This window comes from Mus caroli, unplaced genomic scaffold (genome assembly GCF_978045245.1).
Source record: "Mus caroli unplaced genomic scaffold, Mus_caroli_1 scaffold_2, whole genome shotgun sequence".
Lineage (NCBI taxonomy): Eukaryota > Metazoa > Chordata > Mammalia > Rodentia > Muridae > Mus > Mus caroli.
The window spans coordinates 141501227-141527321 of record NW_028227257.1 but is presented as its reverse complement, the minus strand read 5'-3'; the positions used below and the strand labels follow the sequence as shown (position 1 = coordinate 141527321).

The following is a 26095-nucleotide window of genomic DNA, read 5'->3' as shown; positions in this document are numbered from 1 at the left end:
CAGTGATTATGGGGCCAGAGGGTGCTGCCAACTGTGGGAAGTACCATAGTGTGACAACGCCTTCCCAGAGTGAACATAGCTGTACTGCATAGAAAAAAAGGATGGAGATATTTTGTGTATAAGAAAAGAAGATCCCCAGGAAACAGAAAGGAAAATAACTCCTAGAAATAGACTTAATAATGCTTTATTAACTTTGAATTTTTTTGAAAGTCAGTGCATCAGGAACAATGCTGCTAAAAGACACTGGATTATTAAAAGAAAAACTGATGAATTAGATTAACTGGTATAATGTAAAGATGTTTTAAGATCAGAATGGAAGTCAGTATGTGTTGCAGTGGGGCTGGAATGCAAGCATGCCACACATTTTTAATCCCAGTGATGTCTAATTGTGGGGCTGACAAAGTGATGAATCAGAGAAAGATTTGACAGAATGAGTCAGAGATAGGATATGTCCAACTCTCATGAAAACAGCACAGGGAACGGGAAGCTATTTAAGAGCATCAATTGGAGAGAGACTCTGTCAGTTGGGAGTCAGTTCATAAGATCAGTGTAGTTCATGAAGTTCAGTGCAGTTTGTGCAGTGCAATTGAGAAGCAGTGAAGTGGAGTTGAATTTGTGGCCATTCAGTTAGTGGCAGTTCACTTAGTGGAGTTCAGAGGCAGTTTTAACCAGGACAGTTTAACCTGTCTCTGGACAGATTGCAGAGAGAACAAGCTAGACATAGGTAAAGATAGAATGAGCCAGAGAATAAAAAGTAGCCAGAAGATTAGAACAGATGGCCAGAGTTAGAGGCCAAGCAGAGCAATTCAGTGAGTTGCCCAATGGAATCAATCAGCTTGTCAAAGAGTTTGTGCCAGAACAGCTGAGTCGAATCAGCTAGCCAGAGTTCAGAAAAAACTAGAAAAAAAAAAAAAGAAAAAATAAATAAAGAAAGAAAGAAAGAAAAAGAAAAAGAAAAAAAAGAGAATTCTTTGTTTAACTCTGTACCCCATTTTTAATAGGGTTATTTGGTTTTCTGGAGTATAACTTCTTGAGTTCCTTGTATATGTTGGATATTAGCCCTCTATTGGATTTAGGATTGGTAAAGATCTTTTCCCAATCTGTTGCTTATCTTTTTGTCTTTGTTCAACATCCTTAGTCATCAGGGAAATGCAAATCAAAACAACACTGAGATTCTACCTCACACCAGTCAGAATGGCTAAGATCAAAAACTCTGGTGACCGCAGATGCTGGTGAGGATGTGAAGAAAGAGGAACACTCCTTCACTGCTGGTGGAATTGCAAGCTGTACAACCACTCTAGAAATCAGTTTGGCAGTTTCTCGGAAAATTGGACATAGTACTACTAGAGGATCCAGAAATACCACTACTGGACATATGCCCAGAAGATACTCCAACATGTAATAAGGACATATGTCCCACTATATTCATAGCACCCTTATTCATAATAGCCAGAAGCTGGAAAGAACCCTGATGTCCCTCAACAGAGAAATGGATACAGAAAATGTGGTACATTTACACAATGGTGTACTACTAGCAATTAAAAACAATGAATTTATGAAATTCTTAAGCAAATGGATGGATCTGGAGGATATCATCCTGAGTGAGGAAACCCAATCACAAAAGAACACCCATGATATACACTCACTGATAAGTTAATATCAGCCCAGACCCTCAGAATACCCAAGATACAATTCTCAAAACACATGAAACTCAAGAAGAAGAAAGACCAAAGTATGGATACTTTATACTTTCGTCCTTCCTAGAAGTGGGAACAAAATACCCATCGAAGGAGTTACAGAGACAAAGTGTGAAGCAGAGACTGAAGGAATGACCATCCAGAGACTGCCTCACCTGGGGATTTATTCCATAAACTACCACCAAAACCAGGCCGTATTGTGGATGCCAACAAGAGCTTGCTGACAGGAGCCTGATATAGCTGTCTCTTGAGAGGCTCTACCAGTGCCTGACTAATACAGAAGTGGATGCTCACAACCATTTATTGGACAGAGCACAGGTTTCCCAATGAAGGAGCTAGAGGAAGTACCCAAGGAGTTGAAGAGGTCTTCAGCACCATAGGAGGAACAACAATATGAACTACCCAGTATCTCCAGAGCTCCCAGGGACTAAATCATCAACCAAAGAAAACAGATGGTGGGACTCATGGCTCTAGCTGCATAGGTAGCAGAGTATGGCCTAGTCAGTCATCAATAGGAGGAGAGGCTCTTAGTCTTGTGAAGTCTATATGCCCCATTATAGGGGACTGCCAGGGCCAGGAATCGGGAGTGGGTGGGTTGGTGAGTAGGGGAAGGGATAGGGGGTTTTCGTAGGGGAAACTAGGAAAGGTAAATAAAGAAAATATCTAATAAAAAAGGATATATTGTATGAGGCAAAAATCTATTTCCAATAAAAGGTAAAAGCTTAAAAAAAGAATACATTATGTTTCCATGTATTATTTATTTGAAAAGAGTAGGATAGCAAACAAGTAAACTAGCTTTTTTTAATTAACTAGAAAAATATGAATGTTGACTCATTTTGGATGACCACAAGATGAGACCACATTAAGGGCTAATTTGCTAAAATGCCATAGTCCATCCAGTTACTCCATGTTTGAAAATGGGATCTCATGCAACAAGAAGAAGCACAAGTCTCTAAAGGGTTTTATTTTATTTTTGAGCTTTTATTTACAAAAGGAGACAGAACTTTGAGACAGAATCCTCACAGAACTATAATCTACATTAGAGTATACACATCCACTCCCTGTTGCCCAGCTGCTACAAAAGACCGTATCTGGCATGGAGATCAATGATAAAAACGTGTTCTTAGCTTAAACGGTAACAACAATAATAAACAAATCTTAGAGAAACTCCTTTTGTATTTCTGGTATCCAGATGTCAGCTTCTACAAAACACTTATTGTTCTACTGAACTTCACAAGCAGAATGCGCTTTGATTTGCTTCATGTATGAGACACAAATGTGTTTCCTTTTTCTAGTTCATGGAATGCAGAATATTATCTCCTTGGTATTATCTCTTTCTGAAAATACGGTATTTTCTTTAGTAAGAGCAAGTTCTCACCTTTGGTGCCACCTAACACTGTGTGCTGTGGCAGGGTGTGGGGTGTTTCTAGTTGCTACCACCCTGAGTGTCACATTAAGTGCAGTTAGTGAGGCAGGTCTGCAATACGCTAGCAGAAATTACTGAAGAGCCATGGTTTGGTAACTGCTAAACTTAATTGTTCATTTTGAAAACTATTCTTTCCATGCTTTCTTTCCAAAAGTAATAGTTGGCATAAAGCCCAAATTAAAAAAATAAATAAAACAATACAAAACAATAACAACAACAACAGCAACAACAACCTGGGAAAGAGAAGCCCATTGAATTTGCCACCAGTGAGTACAGAATAAAAATAAAAGGCAGAAGTCAGTCTTGGCAGTCTAAAATAAATTTCTTCTGCCTTTACACCATCAGTCTATCACATAGAGTGGAAAATCCAAATCAGTTTCACCTTAACCTGAAAATATCCATTAGAATCCTCACAGCATCATTAAAAAAATTTGTTTTATGCCAACACCTTTACTACTTATAGGCCAAAATTTTAAAGACTTATTTAGAGTTGTATATTGTTTTCTGGATTTTGTTCTATCTGTGAAAAATAAAAAGAAACACAGAAAGTGGGGGCTGGAGAGGGAAGGGAGAAATAGGATGAGAATTTATAAGAATAGGGAGGAAACAGAAAAGGAAAGAGAAGTAGCCAGCTGTTTCTAAAATATTAGGATTCAGGCGATTGCCACAGGTGCTGACTCCTGATAGTCACGATCATGTGAAGTGTAAGTTCATTTCAACATCACACATGTAATGCAGGTACAAAAGGGAGCCCATACCTGACTCAGACTGAAGCTTTGTCTGTACTCTCCCTCCGAGTAATGAGCATATTCTTCCGTTTGCCCTCTGAGAACACACATAGAACTTGTCATGTCTAGTGCCAATTACAATGTACAGCAGAGAGAGAAGCTGGGTGTCAGCATCAACTCCTTCCAATTTAACTAACTGGAAACTGTCAGGCAAGAGTAGTTTTCTGTTTCTACCACCTACAGCCATAACCAGATGTCTAGAAGTAACAGTCAATGTATCCATCCTTGATAATTTCATCTGTCTTCTTTCTCCGAATTAAACTCATTTTCTTTTATAGAGTTTGAAATGAGCTCAGTGCCATCACGGAATTAAGCAACAGTGGTCAGATTTCAAATAGCCTAAACAGCTCTGGGATTATTTTTTCCTTATTTTATCAAATCATTATATTGATTTTACATAAAATACATGGCCAAAGAAATAACCTACATGCCTGTACAAAATACATAAAGCCAGAATACAATTTACAATCAGTTGTACACTAATTTTATTCTGTCCACAGAGTACTAGAGCAACCAAAGTGTACTCTTCCAAAAGAACCACAATGGCTTATACTTATTCTCAGTCAAAGTTTTGTGACTGTAAGATTGGTTTGTATCTTTACCTGGATTATTTCTACCAACTTCCAGAGAGGTACTAAGACGTGAAAATGGGAGGCCATTTAGTGACATGACAAGGATTCTAATTCTGTGTGGCAGGAGGAAAGTTACTGGCCTCTTCTAAACTTTAGTTTCTTTGTCTGGGAAAGACAGAAAGTAAGGCCAATACTTATAACACTTTTAAAATGAAAGTATATAGCTTTCTCTGTGTTAAGGAACTTAGCATAAGGGTTGGTAAGACAGCTCAGTAGTTAGGAAGGATTTCAGCAAAGTTAAGATTTGATCTCAATTCTTGGAATGCACAAATTGCAAGGAGAAAACCAACACCTACATGTGGGACGCCTGACTCGCCAGCAAGAAAGACACCACAATAGGATCCTTCTGCAACACGTTTATTGGGCTGCACATTGACTGTGTAGGTGAAAGACCCCGAGCCCTGGGCCTCTCACTCTTATATACTATCAGTTCCCATCCACTCACAGCAGGCCACATCACCTCACCAGGTACACAGCTTCAGCTAATCAGGGCAGCAGGGGCATATCTCCACCAAAATGGCTTCGCCAGTAACCTGGTACACCTGCGCAGCTCTCACAATGTTTGTGGCTTATATTCAGATGTATGAGGAAGTCAGGTGCAAGTCATAAGACTTAGCTGCAGTCCCTGGCGCCTTCTTGGGACTGCTGCCACACCTGCTCCCCACACCTACAAGCTATCCTGTGACATCACTTGTGTATTATATCATGTACACACAGATGCACATACATAATTAAAAATAAATAAGAATTAGGGATTTATCACAAAATTTGACATATTGGAAACTCTAAGTAAGTACTAGCTACAGTCATAACAAAGATGCAATAACAAGAAATGTTATATACTCATGGTAGATCTACATAGAAATGAGGACATTTTTGCATGAAGGTCACTTGTACCATATATATCTGGTATTAAGGCACACAAAAGAATCAAACTTAAATCTCAGCTCCATCATTACTGATCAGCAAAACAATGTTTGCTTGTCTTGTCTTCTTCATCTATACAACTTAGCGAGCAAAGGTTCTGAATTGCATAGAAATTGCAAAAAAAAAAAACCCACTTAACATACTAATCAACACATAACAAATGAGCACACATACAAAAATAGCATAACTGATGAAATACAAAATAAAAATTTTAGAAAAGAAAAGTTTGCATGCATTCCTGTAATTTGCCTTTTGCCAAATATACATTTTGAGCATTTAGTTAACACAATTGCTTTTTTTTTCTGCTACCAACAACAAACGATTTCACAAATAATGTATGCCTGTCTGTGAGTGTGAGTCTACTGAGCTCTGTGTGAAAATAGAATTGTGGCCAATGTTCTTTACTTTTCTTTATGAGACAAAGATATCATTGTATATCACAGGCTGAACTAAAATTGATGATAGTCCCGTTTCAGCCTTATATATACTCAAATGGTAAATGTGAATCATGATACCTTGATCTGCATCTAGAATCAGGACCTTGGTTCTCAGCATAATCTTATCAAAACAGTATCCCTTCCTTTGTGGACAATTTAGTTCACAATGATCTCACATGAAGGATGTCTGTGTGCACTGAAAGAAATGATATGTCAAAAAAGACACAGGCCACTCTCTTACTGCTAACTCTGGTGAATAGTAAGATAGAAAATGTTAGTTTACTTGTAACATACTTCATTTGATTTCTAAGATCCAGGTGAATGTAAGTGGTTCTCATATTAGTATAGGAACACTGCCTTTGTAGAGAAAGCATTTCCTGCAAAGTGGTCACTCCATATAGATGCCACATATTTAGGGTTAGGTTACAGTTATGGTAGTGTTGGGGCCAGCCTGCGGCTCTCATGTCCGGGTTCAAGCCTGGGAGGCAGCCTGGAGCTGAAAGAGAAGAGGGGACCTAGGTGGATAGAGAAATAATGGAACCAAGACATGCTAGTCTGCTCAAGGTTCAAATGTTTAATGGCAGACACTCTTTATAAAGGGGGCAGGGGGGGGGGTGGCATTCCCACCAATTCATTCTTGGAGCCTGGAACCAGCTGCAGGTGATGACATGCAGAATAGGGCGTAATCTCTGGAATAGCTCCTGGGACTCTCAGCAGGTAGCAGTATCTTGAAGAGGAACAGTGACAGCGACTGAACAATAGAGTGATCTAGGGAGGAAGGCTCCACCCTAGATAATCTCCTTAGTGGCAGCAAGGTCAAGTTCTGGCTCAGCCTGCTTCAGGCTTGAGGGAGGCTACATGGTAGGAGTTAGGGTTAATGTAATAAGAAAGGAATAGGGGAGCAGAACTTAAGAATTTAGAAAACAAACACAAAAGTGAACAAAACACCACACATTGGCATATTCACAAAAACCACTTCTACTACTACAGCAATATCCAAATCCTGTTCAACTAAAACAATGAAATGGATGGTTTGACTCCTACAAATCTGAGGGTTTTTGCATTAGAACACATAGCGTCTACCATTAGGTAAAGCCAGTTTGTTAAGAAGACAATAAAAGTGGTAGTACTTTTAGAGGAGCAGAAACTTTGTTATACCTCCCAAGAAAGTACTGAAAAAACAGTGGTAATTTATTACAATAAACCAGCACATAAGTTTATTATTGAGGCACTGCACAAAGAAATTAGGATTAGGGTTAGGGATAGATTTAGGGTTATAACAAGGAAGGAATAAGAGAATAGAGTATAAGAATCTAAAAGTATAGTAGCACACAGTGTCACGTTTTGAAAACACAAGCACTAATGACTAAAACATAAAAGTGTATCATATTTTCAAAAGAAAATGTATTTTTACTGCAGTAAAAACTAAATCATGTTTACAAAGAAGTAGGTAGTTTTAGTCTCACACCCTGAAGCTGTTTGAATCAGAATTGGATGGCTAAGATCAAAAATTCAGGTGACAGCAGATGCTGGCGAGGATGTGGAGAAAGAGGAACACTCCTCCATTTTTGGTGGGATTGCAATCTTGTACAACTACTCTGGAAATCAGTCTGGTGGTTCCTCAGAAAATTGGACATATTTCTACCAGAGGATCCCGCAATACCTCTCCTGGGCATATATCCAGATGTTCCAACCGGTAAGAAGGACACATGCTCCACTATGTTCATAGCAGCCTTATTTATAATAGCCAGAAGCTGGAAAGAACCCAGATGCCCCTCAACAGAGGAATGGATACAGAAAATGTGGTACCTTTACACAATGGAGTACTACTCAGCTATTAAAAACAATGAATTTATAAAATTCCTAGGCAAGTGGATGGACCTGGAGGGCATCATCCTGAGTGAGGTAACCCAATCACAAAAGAACTCACTTGCTATGTACTCACTGGTAAGTGGATATTAGCCCAGAAATTTAGAATACCAAAGATACAAGATACAATTTGCAAAAACACATGAAACTCAAGAAGAATGAAGATGAACGTGTGGACACTTTGCTCCTTCTTAGAATTGGGAACAAAACACCCATGGAAGGAGTTACAGAGACAAAGATTGGAGCTGAGACAAAAGGATGGACCATCTAGAGACTGCCATACCAGGGGATCCATCCCATAATCAGCCTCCAAATGCTGACATCATTGCAAACACTAGCAAGATTTTGCTGAAAGGACCCTGATATAGCTGTCTCTTGCGAGGCTATGCTGGGGCCTAGCAAACACAGAAGTGGATGCTCACAGTCAGCTATTGGATGGAACACAGGGCCCCCAATGTAGGAGCTAGAGAAAGTACCCAAGGAGCTAAAACAGTCTGCAACCCTATAGGTGGAACAACAATATGAACTAACCACTACCCCTCCCCTCCCCCCCCCCCCCCCCCCCCCCCCGAGCTCGTGTCTCTAGCTGCATATGTATCAGAAGTTGACCTAGTAGGACATCTGTGGAAAGAGAGGCCCATTGGTCTTGCATACTTTATATGCCTCAGTACAGGGGAATGCCAGGGCCAAGAAGTGGGAGTGGGTAGGTAGGGGAGTAGGGGAGGGGAGGGAATGGGGGACTTTTGGGATAGCATTGGAAATGTAAATGAAGAAAATACCTAATTTAAAAAAAAAAGAGTTAGCAATAACAGCGTATGATCGTAATCCCTGTTTTGCGGAGGCAAAGACAGGAGCAGTCACCCGTGTCTCCAGAGCTCCTGTGCTGAAGCTGGTGCATCTGATGTGTCCAGGTATGTGGCTGAGAGGAAGTACACCCAGGAGCAGGCCCGGAAGGAGTTTGAGCAAGTGTTCATTCCAGAATGCAATGATGACGGCACCTATAGTCAGGTCCAGTGTCACAGCTACACAGGATACTGTTGGTGTGCTACACCAAATGGAAAACCCATAAGTGGCACCCCTGTGGCCCACAAGACATTCAGGTTCCCCGGTTCAATAAATGAAAAGCTGCTGCATCGGAAAGGAGCAGGGAAAGCCGATGATGCTGCAGCCCCAGCATTGGAGACTCAGCCCCAAGGAGATGAAGAAGATATTGCCTCATGCTACCCTACACTCTGGACCGAGCAAGTTAAGAGTCGGCAGAACAAGACCAATAAATATTCAGCATCCTCCGTCAGCTCTTGAGGAAGCCAAACAGTCCAAGAATGACAATATTAGTGATTCCCGAGTGTGCACATGATGGCCTCTACAAGCCAGTACAATGCCATCCATCCACTGGATACTGCTGGTGTGTGCTAGTGGACAATGGGTAGCCCATTCCTGGGACCTCCACAAGGTATGAGCAACCTAAGTGTGATAACACAGCCTGAGCTCAGCCAGCGAAGGCCCGGGACCTGTACAAGAACAGGCCACTGAAGGGTTGTCCTGGTGCCAAAAAGCACGAGTTTCTGATAAGTGTCCTGGATGCTCTCTCCACAGACATGGTTCATGCAGTCTCTGACCACTCTTCCTCTTCTGGTAGGCTGTCAGAGCCAGACCCCAGCCACACCCTGGAGGAGAGGGTTGTGCATTGGTACTTCAAGCTGCTTGATAAGAACTCTAGTGGAGACATTGGCAAGAAGGAGATCAAACCCTTTAAGAGGTTCCTGCGAAAGAAATCCAAGCCCAAGAAGTGTTTGAAGAAGTTTGTGGAGTACTGCAACATGAACAATGACAAGTCCATCACCATGCAGGAGCTCATGGGCTGCTTGGGTGTCACCAGAGAGGAGGGTAAAGCCAACACCAGGAAGCGCCAGACCTCCGGAGGAAATGCTGAAATTACTTCTTCTAATAGACAGCCCAGGAAACAAGGATGAACAGCTGACTACTCAAGACAGTTCCTAGACATGTGGGAATTTTCCCTCACCAAAGAACAATTAAAAACAAAAAACATTTAAAAAAATGCAAATTGATCCATTCTTATCTCTTTGTACAAAGCTCAAGTCTAAGTGGATCAAGGAACTCCACATAAAACCAGAGACAGTGAAACTTATAGAGGAGAAAGTGGGACAAAGCCTCGAAGATATGGGCAAAGGGGGAAAATTCCTGAATAGAACAGCAATGGCTTGTGCTGTAAGATCAAAAAATTGACAAATGGGACCTCATAAAATTGCAAAGCTTCTAGAAGGCAGAAGACACTGTCAATAAAACAAAAGGGCCACAAACAGATTGGGAAAGGATCTTTACCAATCCTAAATCAGATAGGAGACTAATATCCAATATATATCAAGAACTCAAGAAGACAGACTTCAGAAAATAAAATAACCCTATTTAAAAATGGGGTACAGAGCTAAACAAAGAGTTTTCAGCTGAGGAATATCAAATGGCTGAGAAACACCTGAAAAAATGTTCAACATCCTTAATCATCAGGGAAATGCAATCAAAACAACCCTAAGATTCCACCTCACACCAGTCAGAATGGCTAAGATCAAAAATTCAGGTTACAGTAGATGCTGGCAAGGATTTGGAGAAAGAGGGACACTCCTCCATTGCTGGTGGGATTCCAAGCTGGTACAACCACTCTGGAAATCAGTCTGGCAGTTCCTCAGAAAATTGGACATAGTATTACAAATGCAGCTAAAGACTTAAGCTCTGAATGTACTGGTTAGTTCATATTGCCGTTCCTCCTATAGGGTTACAGACCTTTCAGCTCCTTGGGTACTTTCTCTAGCTCCTCCATTGGAGGCCCTGTGTTCCATCCAATAGCTGACTGTGAGCATCCATGGAAGAAGTTTTTCATAGCCGTGCACCACACAGAGATGTACTCGAACTGAAGTAGTGATTGATTTATGAGAAGCAAGAACACATAATAGATAAAGATACTGAGGCAGTATACAATGTCAGTTGTGGAAAACAAATGCACAAGGGAATGTAACCACATTCAGTAGCATATTGGCAAAATATAATAATAATAATAATAATAATAATTAATAATAAATGGCAATGTACTTCTTTTTTAGCAATATTCAAATCCCATCTAAATTGGAGCAGATGAGTTTAGTCATACTACTCTGATTTTGCTTGCACCCAAACAGCAGTGTGTACATTCCTAGTTCCAGTAGTTTTCTTAAGAACACAGTGAAAATGATAGTAGTTTTACAACAAGTACTTTACTATAGCTATAGACCTCACAGAGATGTCCTTGAGCACAAGTGCTGATTTATTAAAAAGAAACCACAGAATTGAGCTTATTATATCACTGCAACAGGACACTGAAGCAGTACACAGTGTCATTGTTGGAGAAGATAAACATAAGTGAGTAAAATACTGCTTAACGGCATTTTTCAAAAAACAAATTTACTTCTTCTGTAGTGAAAACTAAATCTGGCTTGCAACAAGGTACTTGGTTTTATTCTTATAACACTGAAGTTACTTGCCTCAGTACAGCAGTGAATACCTTACTAGGTAAAACTGATTTGTTCAGAACAAAATACAGTAGTACTTTCAAGGCAGCAAGAACACTAGTATGCCACTGCACCATGCTGGGATGTACTGTAACATAAGTGGGGACTGATTTACAAGAAAGCAGAGCACATGAGATTATTATTGTAGCAGTGCATCAGTACAGTGATTGAACAAGAATAGAAGAGGAGTCCTCAGCAAAAGTATGTATAACTGAAACAGTGCACAGTTCCATCTTTGGAAAACATGCACAAAAAATGATGACAACACAGCACAATGTCCTACTTGCAAAACCCAATATACTTCTGTTGCAGTGAAATCTAAATCTACTGTGCAATGAAGGAGGAAAGTTTACTCGTACAATTCTGAAGTTGCCTGCATCAGAGCAGTAGTGTGAACATTCCTAGGCAAAGTGGATTTGTTAAGAACAAAGTGAACACTTTCATCACAGAAGCGGTTAGATTAACTGTAGATCTTCATCTCTCCTTTTTTTTTTTTTAAATTAGATGTTTTCTTCATTTACATTTTAAATGCTATCCCCTTTCCTAGATTCCTCTCTGAAAATCCCCTATACTCTCCCCCCTCCCCCTACTCCCCAACCCAACCACTTCCACTTCCTGGCCCTGGCATTCCCCTATACTGGGGCCTAGAATCTTTGCAAGACCAAGGGCCTCTTCTCCCACTGATGGCTGACTAGGTCATTCTCTGCAACTTATGCAGCTAGAGACACGAGCTCTGGGGGTACTGGTTAGTTCATATTGTTGTTTCTCCTATAGTGCTGCAGACCCCTTCAGCTCCTTGGGTACTTTCTCTAGCTCCTTCATTGGGGACATTGCTCCTTCTGCTCCTCCAAATATAATCTCCCAGTCTCATCCCCAACACTGCCACAGAATACCTACTGCAGCCTCCCTTCCCCACTTCCTTCATTTCCACTGCACCTCAAAAATCCTTTCCTCTCAAACTCACTGTCTGAACACTTTGCACTATCTCAGCTCCAAACTCCAGCAGGCCTTCTCTGGGAACCAACTGACCAATTCTGCAGGAGAAGCAGACATGCTGGCTGAGAATCTTTACCTCTTCTGTCATTCCTCCAGATCCAGTCCCTCAATCTATTCCCCAGCTCTGCAGAAGAACACCTGTGGCAGCTTTCCTCACCCCATCTCTAATGGATCTCACAGATCATCCCCTCCTATCCATCCTCCACCACTTGTTTTATCTCAGTTCCCAACTGGAGCAGATATTTCCTGGGAACCCATAGGCCACTCTGGATACAGTTAGGCTAACACCAGATCTTCGTATTTCCCTCAGTTCCTTCAAATCCAATCCCCAAGTCTCATTTCTAGCTCTGCAGCAGACTACCTGCTGAGGCCTCCCTTTACCTGCTATCCCCACCTCCATTGTACTACATAGATGTTACTCTTGTAACGTATACCCTCCTAGCATTGATTGATTTATCCCAGTTCTCCGTTGCATCAGGCCCATAATCTGCTAACTCACAGGCTACTGCAGTTAGGCTAACTGCTCACTGTCACTTCTCCCTGTGCTCTTCCAAATGAAATGCTCCCAGTCTCATTCCCAGCTCCAAGTTAGCAGGTATTCTGCTGTATCCCTTCCTCACCTTCTGCCCCAATATCCAGGGGACTAACTTAGAAGATCTGCTTTTCTCCCTCTTGTACTGCCCCCAGCCCTTCCCCATTCTTAAGTTCTAGGTCCTAATACCCTGAAACAACTTTTAACTGTAAAGCCTAGTGCCCACACCCACCAGGACCTCCAGAAAAATTCCCTATAGGCAATACAGAGCCACCATAGTCTCCAAACATCCAGAAAGGAAACAAAAAACAAGGAAGAAAATATCCACCCAACAAAGACAAAGCCAGATACCAGCACTTAGAATTATACTCTTCCCATTCCTAGATGTCCAGACACAAGCTTACAAACACAATCAGCACCTATCAGAGCAATATGTCTCTATTAGTGTTCAGTAGCCCCACTCCAGTAGGCCCTTAATATTATAACATAGCTGAAAACAAGTAAAAGACCATAGTATTGGCTTTATGAATATGATAGAGGTATTTAAAGAGAAAACCAATAAACCCCTTAAAAATTTATGAATACACCAACAAAGATTTGAAGGAAAAGAATCATACTATTCAGGACCTGAAAGTGGAAATAGAATTAACAAAGAAAACAATAACTGATGAAAATGTGGAAGCTAAAAATTTAGGAACTCCACCAGGCACAACAGAGTCAAGCTTCATTAACAGAATACAATAGATAAAGGAAAGATTTTCATGCATTGAATACAAAATAGATGTTTGTCAAAGAAATCATAAATATTAATGTTAAAATGTTAAATGTTGAAAAAAGATTGTGTTAGTATTATAATCACATCCTCACACCTACAGAGTATTCAGTTTACTGACTGAGATAGTTCTCAGCCCAGATTATGAAGATGTTTTTTATAAACGATACAAAGGATCTAACTGTTAACCTAGCCACATATTCTCAGAAGGAAGTATGCTGGGGGAAAATATTGATTTTTTTGTTCCTATTTTTGTAAATGTATTTGTAGATGCCTTGTTAGAACCAGCTCTGTCTCCATTGTAAAATTATTATTTATTCTATTTCAAACATTTTAGATATCAGTAAAATATTCAGATTTCATTGTAGTGTCTTGAATATAGAAGTACCTTTACAAAGTTGAGTTATACTATATTGTTCAGTAGTTTATTTAAAGGATTTTAAGTATTTTAGCGACTATCTTACACTTCTAAACATTTTACATGGTCTGAATATGAAAACTTTTAATTGTTGATGGATGGAAGACATCATGAAACTGGAGAGATTGCTCACACAGAGAATATTGATTTGAAGCCAGGTGAAAAATACTTCCCTTTAAAAAGTCCATGTCAATTAATTATGAAGTCTAAGATACAAAAGTACCTTGATTAACAAGTGAAATGAATGTGAATTGTGGCATCCATAACTGCTATGGAGGAGATGGTTTCTTTGTGAAGGTTTTGATAGTCTTCCCTGCCATGTCTGATATAAAACTCAGAGGTAATATTTCTGTAAAACACAATTGCTTCAAAAACCCTGTTGCTCAAATAACCACATGGGAGAAATGTCAAAGGTTATAATGTCCTAAATCATCATGTTTTACCACCAATGGAAGAAGTTTTATGTAGCTGTGGGTCAGCCAGTAATCTGATTGCCATGAAGTTATTCAATGACTGAATATAGCATAGGTCCTTGAGCATCTGTGGAAGGCCACTTGATCTATCTGACAAAACTATGCATGGAAAGTGGTCAATTAATGAAAGGAGAGCAGGAGCAGTCACTGTTTATATGTGAAGAGCTTATCCAGTCATCATACTCATTTTGGACCAAAACATGGTCACACTGAAGCTTCCAACAGTAGTAAGCCTGATGTTCTAAGACTCCATCATGGATCACTAGAATTCCCCGTTTCCTGTCCTGTATCAGTGGTTTGTTTCTAAAATAGTTGGGCCTGGAGACTTGCAATTTTTACCTCTAATGAGGGAAGGTAGAAATCCTAACTCCCCAGGCACCCAAGCCTTTCCAGATGCCATGAAAACTCCAGTCTTCTTTCCATGTGTTCATACGATCAGCATGCCTTTTTGTTAGGTTATACTTGTTCTTTCAATTTGTCTTAATCTGTTGGGTCTGGAGGTAGATCAACTCACAACACAACTTTGTTCTCCAAAAAAATATAGTGTACTAGCTGGGGGATACAGTTAGATACTGTGCAAAGGAGCTGAAAAGCCTTTCTAATAAGTTGAGACAGGAGAATGGGAAGTATGCATTGGACTGAGAATGCTATATCAGTAAGGAAGGAGTAGCACATGAAAAAAATTCAAGAGGGTAGTAATTTGAAAGCATGCACATGGGATAGAAAATCTAAAATTTTAGAGCTTTAATCCAGACAGAAGCATTGGTTGGTTCTTAAAGAGTAGTCTATTCTACCTAGAAGTATTAGATCTATAAACTATAATGGAAGAAAGTGAAAATACATCAGAAGGAGTATTCTCAAGTGGAAATGTGACTTGAAGTCATAAAACACACACAATGAAGTAATAGAGGACACTTTGTTTCATGTTGTTACTGTGATGTGCCACCAAAATGGGCACCAGTATAATGAATAAGTGCTGTTGAAGACCTGGGCTCAGAGGAAAGATGCAGAGTTCCATTAATAAACCAGAAAGGGAGTGCTGATCATCTAAAACAAATGTGAGGCACTTGTCTTCATTAATGTGGTAATTAGAGTTTGAAAACAACCCTAAATTTTGTACATAAGAAAATCTGCAAGCCATGAATTTTGTTTTGCTTAATCATTTTAGTCAAGATTTGTGAATATTAAGAATTGTACAAGAAACTATGAGCAACGTTTTTAAGTCATCCTTCAGGAGACAAAAACAAGTTGTATTCAGAATAAATCATTTCTAGGCCTACCTCTTTTGTTTGACCGGAAAAACGAAATTCAATAAAGTCTAACCAACATTTGTTGGCAACTTTCAGAGACATTTGCAAAGGAAGGCAACTACTATATACTAAAAGAATAAAACTTTTATCTGATTCTTCTAACGTATGAAATATTAATAAAATGATAGAGGTTTACTATATGGCTGCATTTTGTTTGAGTTTGGTTTATGCTGAAAGGCATTTTGTGGGAGAGGAGGAGGGAAGATGGGAAGGGCCACTTCTGTCCCCTCACATAGATTGCTCACACAGAGAATATTGATTTGACTCCAGGTGAAAAATGCTTCCTTTAAAAGGCCATTGTCAATTAATAATGAGCTCTAAGATACAAAAGTGTCATGATTAACAAGTAAAATACTTGTAACCTATGACATCCACATGGAAAAATGGCAATGCAGGATATAGCTTCTTTGTGAAGGTTTTGACAATCTTCCCTGCCATGTCTGACATAAAACTCAGAGGCAATATTTCTGTAAAACCCAATTGCTTCAAAGATCCAGTTGCTCATATGTCCACATGGAAGGAAGGTCAAGGGTTATAATGTCCTAAGTCGTCACATTTTACCACCAATGGAAGAAGTGCTATGTAGCTGTGGGTCATCCAGTAATCTGGCTACCATGAAGTTAATCAATGGTTGCATATAGCATAGGTCCATGAGCATCTAATCTCTGTGGAAGGCCTCTTGATCTATCTGACAAAACTATGCATAGACTGTGGCTAGGTAATCAGGGGAGACCTTACCACAGCATAGATAGCTTTTTATTCTTTTCCTGTGCCTCTGGTCAGTACTAGCATCTCTGTTGAACAAAGGGTTGATCTTGCTGAAAGTCAAAACCATAGATAAACAGTATCTAAGATGAGTACCTAAGTTAGAACACCTTAATCATTTAATCAAAATGGAAAAAATAAATCAAGTAGTATCACCACAGGAGTGAGATGATACCTCACCACACAAAGGCACCTATTTTGTCTTTCTTTTCATTTGTGGTACATCTTAGAAGTAGTGCACTGTCACATAAAATATATGCAAATTAGCCTTTTATTTTTATTTTAAACATTTTGCTTGAAAGTTGTGTTTTAGCTGTATTTAAAGTTAGCTAAAGTATTAAGAATTTGTCTAATTTGAAACTCTGATTTAGACTTCCAACCAAGAGATATTTTCTTCCCTAAATATTATGAAAAGAGCAGTAATTAAGAATCTATATATGGAAAAAATTTGGTTTGCTATTTAGACATCTGCTTTTAATCCATTGCTCCATGGTAAGACAGATAGTTACATTTCCTGTGCTTGCTCTGCACTTGTCTATTTTCAGAAAAACAAATACCTAAATCTCTTTGGACCACAAAGTCAGACTATATGATAATAAAAACATTTTGTCAAGAGAGAAATATCTGCTTCTGGCACAATCATATCAGTGTTTTTCTTTTAACTATTGCCCAGGAAGTTTTTGGGCATTCACATTCTACAAAATGCTCAATGCTAGGCTACTCCCAGGCCAAGCCTGAAATAAGGCCAGTCCACTCTTCAGATTAGGACAGTGCTAAATATTAAAGCGACAATAAGGACTATGTTATGCAACCTCATTAAATGTTGGATGAAAAAGTGAAACCCATGCCCTAAAAAGCTGTACAGGTGTCTATGTAGTCTTATCTATCTTGAACACCTATTTTCAGTTCATAGAGCTTGCATGGGTGTTGTCATTTCATCTGATTTGGCATCTTGCCATATTCTGTTGCAATTTTTTTTTTACAGTTTTATCTAAATTTATTTATTTATTTATTTTTATCTATGTATTTGTGTATAAACATTTTGCTTGTGCAGATGTGGAGATCAGAGGGCACCTATCATGAGTTGGTTCTATCCTTCTACATTTTGAACTTAGATTGTCAGACTTGAGAGCAAGCAGCTTGATCTACTGAGTCATCTCATCAGTCTTCAATATGACTTCTTAAAGCACTTTAATAAAATAGTATTGAAGATAGAGTGTGCATAATAAAAATTCTGGAAAAAGTGGATTGAGTGTCAGTCAATGCTCATTTATTCTCCAAACATCTGCATGTTAGGGATAGAATGAATATTGATATCTAAGAAAAGGGTTCTCATCTGTGGAATTAAGAAATATAGTCATTGGCTATATTATCAAAGTTGTGTTTGCCTTGAGAGAAGGGAGACTCTACCATGGACTCTGGAGAAACATTATCTCTTAAGACTCTGAGCCGGGGAAAGCGTATCCAATAACGACCAGAAGCCACATCTTAGAGTAGTCAGCATGGGAAAAGAGTTTCACGATTTTAAAGATTTATTTATATTTGAGTATGTGTATCTGTGGGTGTCTCTCTGTGTGTGTCTATGTGCATATACACATTTGTGCACATGCCCATCAAGTCTGGAAGAGAGGATCAAGTCCTTTGGATTTGTAGGCAAGTGTGTGCTATACAGGATGTGTGATAAGACCTGAACTCATGGCCAATGGAAAGGCAGCAAGGACTCTTACATTTCTCTAGACATAAGAGTTTCACACTTTGATTGTTTTGTTTGGATTTGTTTTTACCAAAGGATAAATGTAAAAACCAGTGCTTATTTACCAAACCATTTTCTTCTGTTATTGTGAGTGGGAATGAAAACCAGGACCATGTTGGAAGAATCTCAGCAAGACTGAGGCTGAGACAAGTATATTGCAAGCAATTAGACTTTTTGAACATTTATGAGAAACAAATTATAATGACAGTTTCCAGGAAGAAATAAATGTAGTTGCCAAGATACAATTATATTTGCCAGCTATACAGGGTATACAATATTAAGGTCAAAGGCTAATTGTTCTGCCAAATTTCTGTATGCTTCGTTGGCTTCTAGGGAATGAAGAAGACTGAATACTCTACTTTCTGATGGAATGCTTTGGTTTCTCAGGCACTGGAAGGTACACAATGCCTCAGGGGCCATGACTCTAGCCTGAAGACTCTATGACACATGCCTCTCAAGGCAGTTAGACCAGGACTACTCTACTCCAACTCTGACGCTGGTAAACATCATTGTCAAATACAAACATCTTCAAATAATCAACTTGTAAATGTCTGAGATTTAGCATGTAAAGGTAACTTAAGTAGTGAAGTTGGGAGCCCATGTCACAGTGAGATCAGCTACAAAGAAGTTCTGAGAAAGTGGCAATATCTGATAGCTTCCTTTAAAAACAAAATTAGCAATAATAGAGCCAGGGTAGCTAGAGAAAAATGTAGTTCAGGGAAAGTTTCTTCTGCGAGCATACAAAGGTCTGGGTACACATGCTGGGTTTAGATTTTTGTCTTTCCTTCTTGGAAATAGCTCAGTGGCTTTTTCCCCTAAGAACTAGGATGGATGATTTTATTTTTAAAACAGCGAATAACAAAATGAGGGTGATTCTTGAGAAAGACTGAAGGAAAAGCAATTCATAAATCCACCTGACAGTCACGCCAAAATATTAAGCAGTACATTGGTTCTGATGCCTTTGTGAGTAGCTTTGACTCTCCTTGCAGTTGTCACAGATGTGAATACTTCCCACTCCTGTCACAGTCATAAGCTGTGACAACTCAGCTCTGACAGATTCACTCAGGTTCTCTTTTGCAAATGAACTCTGCTGAAGAAAGACATTTAACAATAGAAAGTTGTCAAAACAACACTGAATGATTGAGGTTAAAACATAAATTACAGCTCTTTCACCCAAGTCACTCACCTTACACTGATTCCTGCCAGAGTTAATGGCCATTCTGAATGGCCTCAAGATAATATGCTAGTCAAAAGTTTTCTATAAATTCCCCTTGGTTACTTTAAGTCAGAGGTTCTCAAGTTTCCTAATGCTACAATCCTTTAATACAGTTCTCCATGTTGTGGTGACCCCAATCATAAAATAACAGAAACTTTGCTGCTGTTATATTTGTAATGTAAATTTTGGATATGGAAGATTTTTGGTATGTGATCTACCACAGGCTCATAGCCCACAGGTTGAGAACAGCTGCTCCAAGGAAATGAAACACAGTTCCTTTTTTGTTCAAGATTGTTTTAGTAATCCTGGGATTTTTGTGTTTCCAAATGAAGTTGAGTATTATATTCTTTTGAGATACGTGAATAATTGTGTTTGAATTTTGGTGAGGATTGCATTGAATCTGTAGACTGCTTTTGGTAGGATGTCCATTTTTCCTGTTAATCCTGCTGATCCATGAGCATAGGACATCTTTCCATCTTTTGATCTTTTTCAATTTCTTTCTTCAAAAACTTGAAATTTTTGTCATACAAGTCTTCCATTTGACTTGTTAGAATTACCCCCAAGATATTTTACATTATTTGAGGCTATTTTGAAATTTTGTGTTTTTTTTTTTAAACTTCTTTCTCAGTCTGTCATTTGTATACAGAAAGACTACTGAATTTTGTGAATTAATTTGTATCCAGCTACTTTCATTGAAGGAATACCCTGGTGGAATTTTTAGGGTCATTTATATCATTTGCAAATAAAGAAACTTTAACTCTTCCTTTCCAATTTGTGTATCCTTTATCTCCTTCAATTGTCTTATTGCTCTATCTAAGACATCAAGTACTCTATTGAATAGAATATGTAGAGAGGGGACAAACTTGCCTTGTTCCTGATGTTAGTGGAATTGCTATAAATTGTCTTTATTATATTGATGTATGTACTTTATATTCCTAATATCTCCTGGTCTTTCATCATGAAGGAATATTGGATTTTGCCAAGAACTTTTCTGCTTCTAATGAGATGATCATTAGTCCTTCAGTTTGTTTATATGGTAGAACATTTATTAATTTTCATATATTGCACTATCCCTGCATCTCTGGGATGAAGGCTACTTGATCATGGTGGAAAAATCTTTTTTATGTAGTCTTGAATTCAGTTTGCAAATATTTTATTGAGTTTTTTTTTTTTTTTTGCATGAATGTTCATAAGGGAAATTTGTGCTTCTCTTTCTTTGTAGGTCATTATGTGGTTTGGGCATCAGGGGAACTGTTACCTCATAAAATGAATTGGGCAATGTTTCTTCTATTTATATTTTATAGAATAATTAAAGGAACATTATTATAAACTCTTCTTCAAAAATCTGGTGTAATTCTGTAGTAAAATAATTTGATACTGGGCTTTTATTGGTTGGGAGATTTAAAAAAAATCTATTTATTATATTTAAGTGAGTACACTGTAGCTGTTTTTAGACATACCAGAATAGTGAACCAGATCCCATTACAGATGGTTGTGAGCCACTATGTGGTTGCTGGGAATTGAACTCAGGGCCTTTAAAAGAACAGTCAGTGCTCTTAACCCATGAGACATCTCTCCAGCCGCTATCCTTTATTTATTTATTTATTTTTTTTTTTATTTTTTTGTGGTCTTTTGAGACAGGGTTTCTCTGTATAGTCCTGGCTGTCCTGGAACTCACTCTGTAGACGAGGCTGTCCTGGAACTCAGAAATCCTCCTGCCTCTGCCTCCCAAGTGGGATTAAAGGCATGCACCTCCACTGCCCTGCTGGTTGAAAGATTTTAATGACTAATTCTATTTCACTAGGGGTTATAGTTCTTAAATTTCTTATTTGATCTTGATTTAACTTTGATAAGTGGGATCTATCAAGAAAACTATCATTTCTTTTAGGTTTTCCAACTTGGTGGAGTACAGGTTTTTAAAGTTTCCTCTTATGATTCTCTGTATTTCTTCCCTATCTATTGTTATATGTCCCTTTTGTTTCAGATATTAATATGTTGGATATTCTATATCCTTTTTTAATTAGTTAAGTAAATGTTTGTCAATCTTAATAATTTTCTTAAAGATTCAACTCTTTGTTTCATTGAGTCTTTGTATTATTTTGTTTTTATTCTATTAGTTTTGGCCTGAGTTTGAGGACTATTACTATCAGGTACAAATGTTGTTTTGTTTGTTTGTTTTAGTTTTTGTTGTTGTTTTAATTTTCTCCCAGAAGTTTCAGGTGCTATGTTAAGTTTCTAGGATGAGATCTCACGAACTTTCTTCTCAGTACCACTTTTATTGTGTCCCATAAGTTTGTGCATGTGATGTATTAATTTTCATTCAATACTAAAAGTACTTTAATTTCTTTTTTGACCTATTTTTCATCCAGTAGGGAGTTATTCAGTTTCCATGATACTGTAAGCTTTCAAAGTTTTCTGTTGCTGTTGCTATACAGCTTTAACCCATGAGGACACAGATGGAGCAGGAGCAGCCATGGCAAGACTAAGTTGGCAGGTAATGGGACACATGGATGGAAAGTAGGTTGGGAAGTAGGCCAGGCCACCATAGTCAGGTTAGAATTGCTTAGAACCTGCCTAGCTTAGTGCCAGAAGCTGGTAATAAATATACTAGATCTCTGTGTGATTTACTTGGGAAATATAAGGGGCAATAGAAAAGCCCTTGAACTATCTTCTACATGCATATACACACATATGCATGCATGCATGCTTACACACACACACAAAAACTACCAGAACCACAACTACCAACAACAAAATAATAGGAAGTATCAATCACTGGTCATTGGTCTTTCTCAACATCAGTGGTCTCAATTCAACAATAAAAGGCATAGACTAATAGAATGGATGTAAAACAGAATCCAATATTCTGCTGCATCCAACAAACCACACTCATCATCAAAGAGAGAAATACACCTCAGGATAAAGGGTTAGAAAAATATATTCCAAGCATACAAACCTAAGAAACAACCTGGTCTAGACATTTTAATATCTAACAAATAGACTTCAAACTAAAAATGATCAGAAGAGATAGGGAAGAAAAATACATACTCATCAAAAGGAAAATCGACCAAGAGGTCATTTCACTATTTGACATGTATGCACCAAGAACAAGGGCACCGAAGTTTGACAAATAAATATTCCTACAGCTTAATTCACATATTGACCCTCACACATGGATGGTATAAGACTTCAATATTCCACTCTCACCAATAGACCGATCGTCCAGAAAAATAAGAAATAAAAAGAGAAATGCTGGAGCTAAGACACATAATAAACTAAATGGAATTAACAGATATTTCCAAAACATTTCATACAAATACAAATACTTCTTCTCTGTACCTCATGGAACTTTCTACAAAATTGACCATATATTCACAAAGTAAGTATCAAAAAATATAAGAAAAGTAAAATTATATCATTAAGCCCATCTGAATGCTCTTGGCCCTTCTATTTCTCTCTGTCTCAAACTCTGCATGGGACCCCCTGACTAGGATCAGAAGTCCTGCCCTGTTCTCTTCTCTTGCCAAGCTATTGGGTGATAAGAACTTTATTAACCAATCAGAGATGATGAAAAACCATCTTTATGCATCATCGAGATAGGAGATGCTCCAATAATCATGACAATGCCAGTGTCTGAACGGCAACCAGATCTCTGGGCACAGATATCAACATCTGAAATATACAGCACATAAAACCATTCACAATATTTCCTCCTTTTAGTCCAAAGAATGTTTCTCTTATATTAATAAACTATATATAATAATTATGAAAACATATCAAGTAATTACATTCATAATGTCCAATCCATTTGTATTTGGAAACCTTGGACAAAGTATTCTACTATCTATCTGATCTTGGTAAGTTTAGACTTCTGTACTTAAAAGTTTCTTATCAAAACTTGCAGCTATAAACCCAAGAATATTATGTTAAACATAAAACCATTTTCTTAAATCCTAACCTCCTTAAGCTTAATTGTGAAACTAAAAAATCTACTCATCAACCCCATCAGAGACCTGAAAGTGAATAAACATAACCTGAGTATACATGAAATATAGAGCAAGCACCTTCAAAACTATAGAAATGGCAGAGACAGCTGAATCCCTGGGCAGTCACCCAAGATTTCTCTGTGTTGTTAGAGCATCATCTTTGCCCTTCTGGACCAGAATATCTGACAGACATTTTTGTGAAGCAGGAATTGTAAAGGGCTGCTTATCTTGTTTTGGCAACTTTCCATGACCTGGTTGTCCACAGCTTGGATGGTATGCTGTCATTAATTGAAGCAAGAGCAGTTTCTGATCCAGTGGCTAGCTTGCCACCTTTGAAGCAAACTTTATAAGGAGGTTTATCAATGTCCATCATCTTTGAAGCAGAATTGGGGAACTGCCAGGACCAGATATGTCTCAATGTCAAGAAAGCTGTTCATTGATAAAACATCTTTAAATTCCAAATTCCTTAGCTCTCTGAGGTATTTGAAGACCATCTGTCTATAGCTTATTAGAATAAGCAAACTTTTCTTATTTCTAGCTACTTACTATCTGTTCAATCTAGGAAAGATAGGTCTGTAATTAACTAAACTAGTGTCTAATATGACCCTAGGTTTAATTGACTAACTACTAGTTTGTATTTTTTAATTATCCTAAACAGTTTGTAATAGCAGCCTTTCAAAAGGACTAGAACTTCATTTTGCATTTTAAATGAGTAGCCATAGGTACAATAGTTAAATAATTCATTCACTCTCCTGGCCTCTGGGTTTCTCTCCTGTCTCACCCAGGATCTGATCCTGTTCCCCTTTTCCCCTCTCCCTCCCCTCTCCCACACAGAACTTTTCCTCCCTCTGCCTCCCATGATTATTTTGTTCCATCTTCTAGGTGGGATTGAAACATCCTTACTTGGGCCCTTGTTCTTGTTAAAATGGGAGACAAGACAGAATCCCAGAGGGCCAGGAGAGTGAATGGAAATGTGCAACTGATGGAGGTAGGGGACAAAGGGAACATCTAACGTCCTAGAGACCTAGGATGTGTGAGGCTCACAGGATTCAATGGGAGTGACCTTAGCTGAAATGACTGACAGTGGGGAAATGGAACCTGAAGAGTTCACTTTCACTAGATAGACAGGGATCCCAGTGGAGGAATGGGTCGTCAATCCACCTTCAAAATATTTTGATCTAGAATTGTTCCTGCATAAAAGAAATGCAGGGACAAAAATGGAAAAGAGACTTAAGGAAAGGCCATTCAGTGACTATCCAAACTTGGGATCTATCCACTGGGTGGTACCAAACCTTGACACTATTACTGATGCTATATTGTGATTGCAGACAGAACCTTCTGAGAGGCTTCACCAGCAGCTGACTGAGACAGATACTTATAGTCAACCATTGAACTGAGGTAGGGGACCCCTATGGAAGAGTTAGGGGAAGGATTGAAGGAGCTGAAGGTGATGGCAACCCCATAGGAAAAACAACAGTGTCAACTAACCTGGATCCTTAGGAAATCTCAGAGACTAAGCCACCAACCAAAGAGCATGGACTGGTCCATGACCCCCAGCACATATATAGCAGAGGACTGCCTTGTCTGCCTTCAGTGGAAGAGGATGCACCTAATCCTGTAGAAACTTGATGCCCCAAGGAAGAGGGACAGCTAGAAAGCCAGAAAGGGAGTGAAGGGTGGGGGTGGGAGCACCTTTTCAGAGGCAAAGGGGAGGGGTAATGTGGCAAAAAATTCTGGGAGAACATATGGAAGGGGGACAATATTTGGAATATAAATAAATAAAATAATTGGTTAAAAACATCTTAAACAAGATTTGAAACATGTATGTAGTATGTAGTAACAAAATATAATCTTAAATATGTATCACTATACAAAATCCATATCAGATGTAAAATATTTGGTTTATAGAATGCTCAAATTTGAAAGTAGATTCAATAATCTACCATTTTATCCTATCATTACTATATCCTCCTTTTATCTTGTTGTCCCCTCTCTTCCATACTTTTATATTCCTTCTACCCCCCCCATTTTCTTTTATTCTTTCCCCACTTTTCTTAACATTAGATAAGAGAGAAAGAAGGAAAGAAGAAAGTAAAAGAAAGAGAAAAAGAAATCCCTGAAGGTAACTTGCCTTAATTTGTTTCCTCCCGGACCAAGACAATTAACAACTTGCAACTTGCAGACAACCACGCTTTGATGAGAACAATAATTCATCAAATACTGAATGACCAAAACCTACCACTCCACTTTTTGGGAATGAGGCACTGTTCTCTTAAAATAGTTTCTTAGTGTCTCTGGGGTTAATGTTCTCTTTTAGGGACTCATAAGAAAACTAAGATATTGACCGGTCTTAAGAAAGCTAGATGTAACATTGTTGTCCAGTCTCTGTGCGCTGGGCTTAACTGAAGTCCTGATTTGGACAGTCTGAAAGGCTGGACCTTCAACTAACTGTTTTGAAATTGTCCTGGATGCATATTTTTTAGGAAGCAGTTATTAAGGCAGTCTGTGGTTATATCAAGCAAGATGTCTCAGTATCTC

At 38.6% G+C, this 26095-nt stretch overlaps 1 pseudogene; it reads left to right on the top strand.

The window, feature by feature from the left end:
- The first annotated feature begins 8 nt into the window (after window positions 1–8).
- LOC110305837 (SPARC-related modular calcium-binding protein 2 pseudogene) lies at window positions 9–9808 on the top strand (annotated as a pseudogene).
- Window positions 9809–26095: the final 16287 nt, after the last annotated feature.